Source organism: Balaenoptera acutorostrata, chromosome 2 (genome assembly GCF_949987535.1).
Source record: "Balaenoptera acutorostrata chromosome 2, mBalAcu1.1, whole genome shotgun sequence".
Taxonomy (NCBI): Eukaryota; Metazoa; Chordata; class Mammalia; order Artiodactyla; family Balaenopteridae; genus Balaenoptera; species Balaenoptera acutorostrata.
Window position 1 is genome coordinate 175,130,511 of NC_080065.1, and position 6,000 is coordinate 175,136,510.

Below are 6,000 nucleotides of genomic sequence, written 5' to 3' on the forward strand. Positions count from 1 at the left end.
TTGGTGGCGATGAATTCTCTTAACTTTTGCTTATCTGTAAAGGTTTTAATTTCTCCATCAAATCTGAATGAGATTCTTGCTGGGTAGAGTCATCTTGCTGGTAGGTTTTTCCCTTTCATCACTTTAAATATGTCCTGCCACTCCCTTCTGGCTTGCAGAGTTTCTGCTGAAAGATCAGCTGTTAACCTTATGGGGATTCCCTTGTATGTTATTTGTTGCTTTTCCCTTGCTGCTTTTAATATTTTTTCTTTGTATTTAATTTTTGATAGTTTAATTAATATGTGTGTTGGTGTGTTTCTCGTTGGATTTATCCTGTATGGGACTCTCTGCACTTCCTGGACTTGACTGACTCTTTCCTTTCCCATGTTAGGGAAGTTTTCAACTATAATCTCTTTAAATATTTTCTCAGACCCTTTCTTTTTCTCTTCTTCTTCTGGGACCCCTATAATTTGAATGTTGGTGTGTTTAATGTTGTCTTAGAGGTCTCTGAGACTGTCCTCAGTTCTTTTCATTCTTTTTTCTTTATTTTGCTCTGCAGTAGTTATTTCCACTATTTTATCTTCTAGGTCACTTATCCATTCTTCTGCCTCAGTTATTCTGCTATTGATTCCTTCTAGAGAATTTTTTTTTTTAAACTAATAGCTACTTTATTTATTTATTTATTTATTTATAGCTGTGTTGGGTCTTCGTTTCCTGCGAGGGCTTTCTCCAGTTGCAGCAAGCGGGGGCCACGCTTCATCGTGGTGCGGGGGCCACTCTTCATTGCGGTGCGCGGGCCTCTCACCATCGTGGCCCCTCCCGCTGCGGGGCACAGGCTCCAGACGCGCAGGCTCAGTAGTTGTGGCTCACGGGCCCAGTTGCTCCGTGGCATGTGGGATCTTCCCAGACCAGGGCTCGAACCCGTGTCCCCTGCATTGGCAGGCAGATTCTCAACCACTGCGCCACCAGGGAAGCCCTAGAGAATTTTTAATTTCATTTATTGTGTTGTTCATCATTGTTTGTTTGCTCTTTAGTTCTTCTAGGCCCTTGTTAAATGTTTCTTGTATATTCTCTATTCTATATCCAAGATTTTGGATCATCTTTACTATCTTTACTTTCAATTCTTTTTCAGGTAGACTGCCTATTTCCTCTTCATGTGTTTGGTCTGGTGGGTTTTTACCTTGCTCCTTCATCTGCTGCATGATTCTCTGTCTTCTCATTTTTTTAACTTACTGTGTTTGGGGTCTCCTTTTCGCAGGCTGCACCTTTGTAGTTCCTGTTGTTTTGGGTGTCTGTCCCCAGGGGGTGAGGCTTGTTCAGTGGGTTGTGTAGGCTTCCTGGTGGAGGTGACTGGTGCCTGTGTTCTGGTGGATGAGGCTGTATCTTGTCTTTCTGGTGGGCACGTCCACGTCTGATGGTGTGTTTTGGGGTGTCTGTGGCCTTATTATGATTTTAGGCAGCCTCTCTGCTAATGTGTAGGGTTGTGTTCCTGTCTTGCTAGTTGTTTGGCATGGGGTGTCCAGCACTGGAACTTGATGGCCATTGAGTGGAGCTGGGTCTTAGCGTTGAGATGGAGATCTCTGGGAGAGCTCTCACCAATTGATATTACTTGGGGCCGGGAGGTCTCTGGTGGTCCAATGTCCTGAATTTGGCTCTCACACCTCAGAGGCTGAGGCCTGACACCAGGCTGGAGCACCAAGATCCTGTCAGCCACATGGCTCAGAAGAAAAGGGAGTAAAAAAGAAAGAAAAAAAATTAAAATATTAAAAAAAATTATCAAAATAAAAAAAATAAAAAAAGAAGAGTGCAACCAAACCAATAAACAAATCCACCAATGATAACAAGCACTAAAAACTAAACAAAGATAAACATAAAAATCAGAAACAAGTCATTTGCAGATAGCAAACCCCAAGTCTGCATTTGCTCCCAAAGTCCATGGCCTCAATTTTGGGATGATTCGGTGTCTAGTCAGGTATTTCACAGATGCAGGGTACATCAAGTTTATTGTGGGGATTTAATCCACTGCTCCTGAGGCTGCTGGGAGAGATTTCCCTTTCTCTTCTTTGTTCGTACAACTCCTGTGGTTCAGCTTTGGATTTGACTTCACTTCTGCATGTAGGTTGCCCTCAGGCATCTGTTCCCCACCTAGACAGGCGGGGGTTAAAGAAACGGCCGATTAGGGTACTCTTGCCCACTCAGGCCAGGGGTTGGGAGGGGTAAGGTAGTCATAACTGGAATGCGGTATGAGCCTGCAGCAGCAGAGGCTGGCATGATGTTGCACCAGCCTGAGGCACGCCGTGCGTTCTCCGGGGAAGTTGTCCCTGGATCACGGGACCTTGGCAGTGGCAGGCTGTGCAGGCTCCCGGGAGGGGAGGTGTGGAGAGTGACCTGTGCTTGCACACAGCCTTCTTGGTGGTGGCAGCAGCAGCTTTAGCGTCTCATGCCCGTCTCTGGGGCCCGCGCTGATAGCCGTGGCTTGTGCCCATCTCTGGAGCTCGTTTAGGCGGCTCTCTGAATCCCCTCTCCTCCCGTACCACCGAAACAAAGAGGCAAGAAAAAGTCTTTTGCCTCTTGGCACGTCCAGACTTGTTCCCGGACTCCCCCCGGGCTAGCTGTGGTGCACTAACCCCTTCAGGCTGTGTTCACGCCGCCAACCCCAGTCCTCTCCCTGCGATCCGACCGAAGCCCGAGCCTCAGCTCCCAGCCCCCGCCCACCCCGGCGGGTGAGCAGACAAGCCTCTTGGGCTGGTGAGTGATGCTCGGCACCGAGCCTCTGTGTGGGAATCTCTCCGCTTTGCCCTCCGCACCCCTGTGGCTGCACTCTCCTCCGTGGCTCCGAAGCTCCCCACCTCCGCCACCTGCAGTCTCCGCCCGCGAAGGGGCTTCCTAGTGTGTGGAAACCTTTCCTCCTTCACAGCTCCCTCCCACTGGTGCAGGTCCCATCCCTATTCTTTTTTCTCTGTTTTTTCTTTTTTCTTTTGCCCTAGCCAGGTACGTGGGGAGTTTCTTGCCTTTTGGGAGGTCTGACGTCTTCTGCCAGCATTCAGTAGGTGTTCTGTAGGAGTTGTTCCACGTGTAGATGTATTTTTGATGTATTTCTGGGGAGGAAGGTCATCTCCACGTCTTACTCCTCCACCATCTTGAAGGCTCCCTTCATTCCTTTTTATGGCCGAGTAGTATTCCATTGTATGAATGGACCACACTTTGTTTATCCATTCACCCATTGATGGATGTTGGGTAGTTTTGTTACAGCAGAGAATTAGCTAGTTATGAGCAGAGAAATGGGGGCAGGGGCCAGGTGGCAGGAAATCACATATCTTGTAAACATCGGGGATCCATATCCAGACAAAGGAAAGCAGGAACCTCCAGACTGACAGGAAAGCACACATTTTGGGTGATAAGTGTCTGGGTAGGAGACAAAGAAAGGGGGAAAGAGGGAATCTCCTGCGTCCGAATGTAACCTTTTGCTCAGTATGCTCTCATTACAATAAAATTAGCCTTACGGATAAGAAGTACTCATCCTGCACCAACACCACACCACAACACTTCTGATCTAAGCTAAATAAGGGACAAAAATCCCTCCTCCCCTCAGGAAGATGGAGTTGGGATGAAAATCAGGGAATACGACCCCCAAACTCCTCCTTCCCCAGTGAATATTCTGCCCCTTCATTTGTATGCCCTTCATAACTGGCTTGCCAAAGAAACCCAGCTCCTCACCTGTCTGCCCGCTCTCCTTCTGAGAGCATATCCTTGCTTCAATAAACTCTCACTTTGCTTTCTTTACCTTTCTGCTTCGTCTCCGAATTCTTTTGCGATGAAGAAAGAACCTTAAATTCACCGGGAACGGTTTCCACCTTTGGGCTACTGTGAATTGTGCTGCTATGAACACTGGCTTACAAGTATCTGTTGGAGCCCCTGTTTTCAGTTCTTTTGGGTACGTTCCTAGGACCAGGACTGCTGGGTCAGGTAGCAATTTCTTCCACATTTTAGCTATTGTAAATAATGCTGCTATGAAATAGAGACAGACGTAGAGAACAAACGTATGGACACCAAGGGGGGAAAAGGGGGGATGAATTGGGAGATTGGGATTGACGTATATACACTAACTAATATGTATAAAATGGATAACTAATGAGAACCTGCTCTATAGCACAGGAAACTCGACTTTGCTGTACAGTAGAAACTAACACAACATTGTAAAAAACTACACCCCATTAAAAAAAAAATAATGCTGCTATGAACATGGGTGTACAAATATCTCTTCAAGACACTGCTTTCACTTCCTTTGGGCATATATACACAGAAGTAGAATTGCTGGGTCATATGTTAATTCTATTTTTAATTCTGTTTGCCACAGTGGCTGTACCAATTTCCATTTCCACCGGCCGTGCACAAGGGTTCCAATTTCTCCATATTCTCACTAACACTTGTCATCTGTCTTTTTTATTATGACCATCTTAATGGGGGTGAAGTGGTATCTTACTGTCGTTTTGACTTGCATTTCCATGATGAATAATCATTTTGAGCATCTTTTATGTTCCAAATATTTTAGAACTTGCATATCTATTGGTAAAACATATTTGAGCACATACCCCCACTATACATATATTTATTTAAAAGCTAAATATCACACCACAGTAGTAGCATTATCAACATAAAACATGTCTCCCAAATTTAAGTTAAAAGGAGAAGCTATTAGGATGAAATAAACTTTTGGTTGTTTCCAAACCACCCTAACAGTAACACTAATAGTAGCTAATACTTCAAGTTACCCTGAGGCAGAGTTCATGATTAAGGGTCATGGATAGAAATCCTTATCACAAATAGGCTTTTTGACAGTTGAAGAATGTTTGACTATTTCTAATCACAACTGATTTCTTTGTCTAACATAGAGGATAGACATTTTAGGGGTCAATGTGTCTCCACCAACATTTTTTGATTGGCATTAGGGTCAACCTGTTGTCTTTTATGTCACAGGAGTTATTTTTGATGACTGACTGAGAGAAACATAGATAATACAGCCTGTAGGTCTACCAATCTTGGCACATAGAAACTGCGTTATGCATAGCAAAATCAGCTGAAAGCTTAGAGTCACTCTAGCAAAATAGAGAATGTTAGTAAAGTTCATATTATTTTTAAAAATATTTATTTATTTATTTTGGCTGCATTGGGTCTTTGTTGCTGCGTGTGGGCTTTCTCTAGTTGGGGCGAGTGGGGGCTACTCTTCTTTGCAGTGCCCAGGCTTTTCATTGACGTGGCTTCTCTTTTTGAGGAGCACGGGCTCTAGGTGCACGGGTTTCAGAAGTTGTGGTGCGCAGGCTCAGTAGCTGCGGCTTGTGGGCTCTAGAGCACAGGCTTAGTAGTTGTGGCGCACAGGCTTAATTGCTCTGTGGCATGTGGGGTCTTCCCGGACCAGGGATCAAACCCGTGTCCCTTGCACTGGCAGGCAGATTCTTAACCACTGTGCCACCAGGGAAGCCCTATTTTTATTTTTTAAAACCTTTTTATTTTGAAATAATTTTAGACCCACATGAAGTGGAAAGCATAATACAGAGAGGTCCAGTGTATCCTTCACTCAGCTTCCCCCAATAAAAATTTCTTACAATTATATGATTATATATATTTCTATATAATGTATTTAAATATAATTATGCATTATGTATTTATATGTAAATATTATGTGTAGTTACGTGATTACAGACAATTATAAAAACCAGGAAATTAACATCGACACTATTAACTAAAAACCTTATTTGGAGTTCACCAATTATAATATTCACTCAATTGCTTTGAAACACTCTGTGAAATTTTGTCACTTGTATAGATTCATGTAACCACACCACAGTCAGGATACAGAACAGTTCCATCACCCAGAGAAACTCCCTCATGCTGCCCCTTTGTAGTCAACACTCCCACCCTTTCTTAACTCTTGGCAACCATAATCTGACAATCATAACCCCCACAATTCTGTCATTCCGAGAATGTTACGTAAATAATATTATACGGCATGCAACCTTTTGA